Genomic DNA, 6,407 nt, shown 5'->3' on the forward strand with positions numbered 1-6,407 from the left:
CCCTGCTTCCGGCCGCCCCACTTCCAGCCCTCATTCAGCCAGGAGGAGGCAGGAGAAGAGGGAGGGTAAGTTGCTTCCTCCCCGCCTCTCCCCACCCCTGCCTGCCTGGGGCCAGGGAGGGCCTTGGCAGGGCTTCCTCGCACTCCCGCTGGCCTTGCAGGTCCACCGCCAGGCCCCTGATGTCAGGGGGTGTGGCATATGCTAATGAGTTCCCCTAGCTCTTTTTCTACAAAATGACCCTTGCATACAGTAGTTCAGTAAAGACAGAAATCAAATCTTGTACATGTGTGAATGACCCAGCCTTGTAGTGCTAGTGACAAAGCACTGTATTTGGGTGTAGAGAATTCAGATTCTCACATTGCAGACATGGACATACGTACTTGGGAACACCCCCACAAATTCAATGAGGCTTACTTCTGAATCAACATGCATCTCATCCAACTGTTGGTCACAAAGAAGCTACCTATGAAACCAAGGGCATACAAGCTCTCTTTGCCTAATCCCCCTCACACGGGTATTCTAAAGATGTAAGATGGCCATTGTAACACACCGAGAAATGCCGCAGTTTTAAAAGGATACTGCACGTTGTATCTCTGTATGAGTCACTGGTAACAGATATTTCAGCTGCATCTTTGTACTGGGTGCATTAAGTTCAATCACTTCATACAGAGTGATACAGAGACGCAGCAGAATTACCTGTCCTCATATAACATGGCCTGTTATATCAGTCTATGGGTTACTCTTCTATGTTTTAATGCCATCGGCAGGTGAATCTGGATTCGGGACACATGTAGAAAGATGTGGCTTGCTTACACACTATAAAGTTCTACCCCCAAAAGGTAATATTTAGAGTCCAAATATTGCCTTTCTGAAGTAGAAACTGGATGCTTTCCTTGAATTTTAATTCAGAAAACAACATAAGAACATAAGAGATGCCAATGTTGGATCAGGCCAAAGGCCCATCCAGTCTAACACTCTGTGTCACACAGTTGCCAGAAATACCAGTGCCATCAGGAGGTCCAGCAGTGGGGCCAGGACATTAGAAGCCATCCCACTGTTGACCCCCCCCCTTGGACCAAGAAGACAGAGCATCACTTGCCCCAGAGCCCCTATCTGTACCTTGTGGCTGCAAATCCTGACTACTAGCCAACTGGGAAACACTGAGTTAGGATTTAAGAATTTTTAAAATTATGTGTGTCTGCCACAGAGGCACCAAATAAGAACAATTTCATATTTAATAAATAGCCTCCTTCATGCACAGAATTATTATCAGTATTATCAATACTTTTTACTGAATTAAGAGAGACATGAAAGCAATCACTGTTTTATTTTTTTTCTCCTGCCCCTCTTGAGCAAGAAGTGATATTTCAGCTTGGTCTTGACAGGGTAATAAAGGCAATTATGACAATTTGCATATTAAAAGACATGATTATGATGTCCTCATTTACAATGAAAAGAATTCCCTTTGCAAATGTACTTATGTCAGATCTTGCCTAATCTGAAATCAAGCTGTGTCAGGCTGACAGTTTTAAAAATCTTCTTACGTTTTCCCAAATCTCGTATTAATCTCTTTGAAAAGGCAGTGGATTGAAAGTAACCAGTACTTGCAATGTCTTAATATTTATGCAAGGCAATATAATACGTTGCCAGAACCCTACTTTCAGCCAACTATTTTGAAAAGGCATGCTACATTTTCAGTCTCTACAACTATCTGCCTAAAACATTTTGCTAGTCTAATTCAAACGGATGTCAGTAAAACGTGATGAAAACAGAAGCTTTTCCTTTCTTGTGGACAGAATAGTCTGTCGAAGGCGATCAACATTATTGGTGAGGTTCAGATGGAAAAACTGAAAAACAACAATGCCAATTACACAACAGCCATGCCATAAAAACAAACTCTGGTTTCGAGGCTCTACAGAATTTGTGCTCAAGAGCCAAAAAAAGAGAAGACCCTTAATTGCATGGTGGGTTTAAGGTAGGGTTGGGCATGAACCTAAAAAACCAAACCCCGAGCTGAACCAAGGCAAAACTGCCCTGAACCATTCCAGCCAGTTCAGGTCCCCCTTTCTCCCGCCTGCCATTTAAACCTAACAGCTGATGGGCAGATCTACCCCGCTGATAGCTTTAAATGATTGGGAGCCATTTCACCAGTCGGTTTAGCTCCCCCCTGCTTCCAAGTGGGGGAAAGTGAAACTGACTGGTCAAGTGGCTTACAGCCATTTCAGCCTAACAGGGGGGCAGGTATGCCCGTCAGCTGTTAGGCTGAAATGACTGGCAGCCATTTAAACCTAACAGCTGACAGGCAGACCCACACAGCTCAACTGTTAGGTTTAAATGGCCTGAACAGCTGAACTAGACAAAAGTCCAATAAATGTTCAGGGAAGGCACCTTCAGGGAAGGTTCAGGGGCTCTGAACTGAGGCAAGTTCATGTTGAATTGTGGCTCGTGAACTGGTTTGTGCCCATCCCTAGTTTGAGCACAAGGGTTGCCAACTGTATTTAGGCATTTTGGTAACTGAGTTGAAATTTGTTTGCTTGTTTTTGGAAGAATGAGGCTTGAATCTTGGCCAGTTGCTAGAATGATCATTTATGAAGTTAGAATGTGAGAGAAGGGGTCATTTCTTGCTATTTTTAAGGGTGCATGCACACCTGGTTATAGTGTACTACACACTAATCCATTTTAGTATGATGGGGCTTCTATTCTATTTTTAGATTACTACATGTACAGGAATTCTTGCACATTAACATCAGAAAGCCATGTAGCTGTGCATCTGGTCTCACATTTTAAAAGTATTTACCCAATGCACTAGCACACATGTACAGTATTTGCATACCTGAGATTTTTGCCTTGAAGAATATAATGATGCTGTGGGGGTTCAAACTGCAGGGGGTTCAAACTGCAGATATTAAACTCTAAATGTCATTCTAAAATTCTAATTGTGCAAGGCTCTGAGCTAATGTTTGCCCAATATTATTCGTACTTCATATTCAATGGAATTTACATGTTGCTTGCAGCTTCCGATCTCAATGAAAAACGTAGCTCAAACTGAACCCTAGAATATCAAGTCAAAAGTTAATGAGATTTAAATTAGTAACAGCCAAAGCTTTCCTTTAAGGAAAACATTATCGATTTTAAAAAGAGCAACTTAATGAAAAGGAATGGGATTCATTTGGACTTCCCATGAACCGCATGAGTGATTCATTTATAAATAAGGACATGCATCACAGCAAAATTAATAAGCAGACATTATTTACATATTTTGTACCATTTAACTATACATTCTTGAAGTCAAATCACCCAGGAATCATTTTCTTAATTGGATTTTGAGCATACATAAAAGAGAAGGCCAGACAAGCAACCACAAAACAACCACCTTGACTTCTTTTTTTGAAGCTGAGGATTTGCTTGGCCTTCAGCTCTGGGACCCATAAACGTGGGCAGCCTCCTTTGCTTGATAAATATCCACTGGGTTGTATTAAGGAAAGACAGTAAATTAGATAACAAAGGGAAGATGGTGCACAGGTTTAATTCCTAGCTGAAACATGCCGCTGCTGCAATTAGACAGGACTGAAAACAGAATTTGAACCCAAGTCGACTACAAAGTAGGATGAACTACTCAATCAGTTCAGGTTGATGCTTCCCTGTCCCCATCCGCACCCTGCAGAACTATAAGTCTTATAAACACAATCTGTGTGATACATTAAAGAGCCATGCACATCCCAAGTAGTTTCTTACTACTTGAATTTCAACTGTTTGCTGAATCTCTAGGCCAGTTTATATAATCAGCAGAAACAAACAGTAAATCACAGATCGCCAACTGCATCACTGGTGATACACTTAGCACAGCCACTGAGAACCTGTGGCGTTCCTAGACAAGACGTAAGGGCCCTTAAGTTTGGCCATACCTGAAAGTCAGGCCAACAGCACCACCTGCTCTTGTTCAGTAGCCAAGAGACACTGAGTCTAATTTAGAGAAGAGACAGCCAAAGGAAGAACATGGCAAAGGTTTACAAACTGGTGAAAAGTATGGAGAAATTGGAGAGAGAATTAACCCTCCTCTGCCTCTCTTAAAATTAGGCCATGTAGTCACCCAAAGAAGTTGACTGGCAGTAGGTTCAAGACAGACAAATAACATTATAAAATGTTATCAAATATTAATTTATGGAATTCTCTGACCCCTATATTTTGGAAAGAAAATAGGCCCATGAGAGATTTCAGTGGAACTCCAAACTCCAAGCATGCAAGCCTCCCCATCCCAGAGAAATAACACAGAAATATCACATCTAGCTATCTCTGGTCTGACACCTGCTGCACTTCACCCACTTCTTTTGCACTATGCACGACAGGTACCATATGCAAAGAACTCCCTGGTCCCGTATAAATAGTTAATTGGACCTTCCTTTGGAGAGAAGTTTCCTATGAGTGCACCACTTTCCTGCTTCTGAGGCACCCCTTGAAATACAGCCTAGCAAGGAGAAAGCTAGGGTTGCTATCCAGCATCTGGCACCCAGTGCGAGACAGGAGGCAGAGTATATAGGGTGCAGCATCGCTCTGATGGCATGATGTCAATTCTAGGGCAAGCCTGAAAGTGATGACATTGCATTAGCACAAAACTCTAGGATTCATTGAAAAGTTGATGGAAAAACCATCACCTTTCCCCCACATTTCCCCCCTGTTGTTCTATTGAGCAGTGGTGTGGGCTGGGGCTGAAGCCTTTGTCACTGTTCCACTGCCAGTTTGGTGTAGTGGTTAGGAGTGTAGACTCTAATCTGGGAAAACTGGGTTTGATTCTGTACTCCTCCACATGCAGCTGCTGGTGTGACTTGGGTCAGTTACAAGTTCTTTCAAAGCTGTTCTCTCACGAGCAGTTCTCAAAAGAGCTCTCTCAGGCCCACCTACCTCATAGGGTGTCTGTTGTGGGGAGGGGAAGGGAAAGGAGATTGTAAACTGCTCTGAGACTCCTTTGGGTAGTGAAGGGCGGGGTATAAATCCAATCTCTTCTTCTTCCTCTACATCCTTGTCCAGATGCTTATTTGCAGGAAAGGTGATGGGGAAGGTAGGTGTCCAAAGATTTGTAAGTATTTCAGTAACAAGAAATTTGTTTTTAGTTTTTACTTTCTGTATTCTGTACTTTTCACCTGTAAGATTTCTCTATTAACTCATGTGTACGTGTGTGTGTGTAGAACACCCCCCCACACACACACACGTTCTTGAATTCTGAGAGACTCCTTGGATTATTTCCCTCACAAACCTGCAATTCAAGTGTGCTCTGCCAACTACGTGAGAAAGAGGGGGAGGTGGGGGGCCTTTTCCCTGTCTCAGACAAACACACAGACTACATTCAGGAGAATTATTGGCTGGTCTACAGCAATTTATTAATACAGTTCAAGTCTCTAGGTGGTAGTAGAAACTTCTGCAGGGTACTAGACTGTATATATGAATGCCTCATATGCACATGCACAGTAGATCCAGAAAACGAGTAACCATAAAAACCACAGCCTGTATACAAAACCAATCTGTTGCTCATGGGCCAAATCCTTTAAAAAAAATATTCAAAAATGTTCCCACATCCAAGTATGTCAACATCAACATAATCAACAAATCCCTTATGGAGGGATTGTTCCCTAGTGCCCTAAAGGAGGCAGTAGTATGCCCCCTTTTAAAAAAGGCATCGCTCAACCCGGCGGAATTAACCAACTATTGGCCGGTATCCAACTTGCTCTATTTGGGTAAATTAATCGAGAAGGCGGTGGTGAATCCGTTGCAGGGCTTTTTGGATGACGCCTCCATATTAGATCCCTTCCAGTCTGGCTTCCGACCAGGCCACGGGACAGAAACAGTCCTGGTCGCCCTCACAGATGGTCTCCAGAGACAACTGGATCGAGGTGGTATGGCAATGTTGATGTTGTTAGACCTGTTGGTGGCGTTCGAAATGGTCGACCATCAACTACTGGTCCACCGCCTCGCCGATACTGGGATTCAGGGGTTTGCCTTACAGTGGCTCTCCTAGTTTCTTCAGGATCGGGGACAGAAGGTGGCAGTTGGGGAACAACTGTCCGGAAGGCACCCGCTATTATGCGGAGTGCCCCAAGGTGCAGTGCTTTCCCCAATGCTGTTCAACATCTATATGCGCCCCCTCACCCAGATTGCCCAGAGACATGGGCTGGGTTGTCATCAATATGCTAACGATACCCAGCTCTATCTGTTCTTGGATGGCCAGTCAGACTCTAGTCTGGGAGATCTGGACCTGGCATTGAAAGCCGTGGCTGGTTGGCTTAGACAGAGCCGACTGAAATTGAATCCAACGAAGACGGAGGTCCTGTGCCTGAGTTGGAGTGGTCCATGATTAGGGATCCTTCTCCTGACCTTCGATGGGGTGCCGCTGGTGCCAGCACCGGAGGTTAGGA

Source organism: Gekko japonicus, unplaced genomic scaffold, assembly GCF_001447785.1.
Source record: "Gekko japonicus isolate JY-2015 unplaced genomic scaffold, Gekko_japonicus_V1.1 scaffold643, whole genome shotgun sequence".
NCBI lineage: Eukaryota > Metazoa > Chordata > Lepidosauria > Squamata > Gekkonidae > Gekko > Gekko japonicus.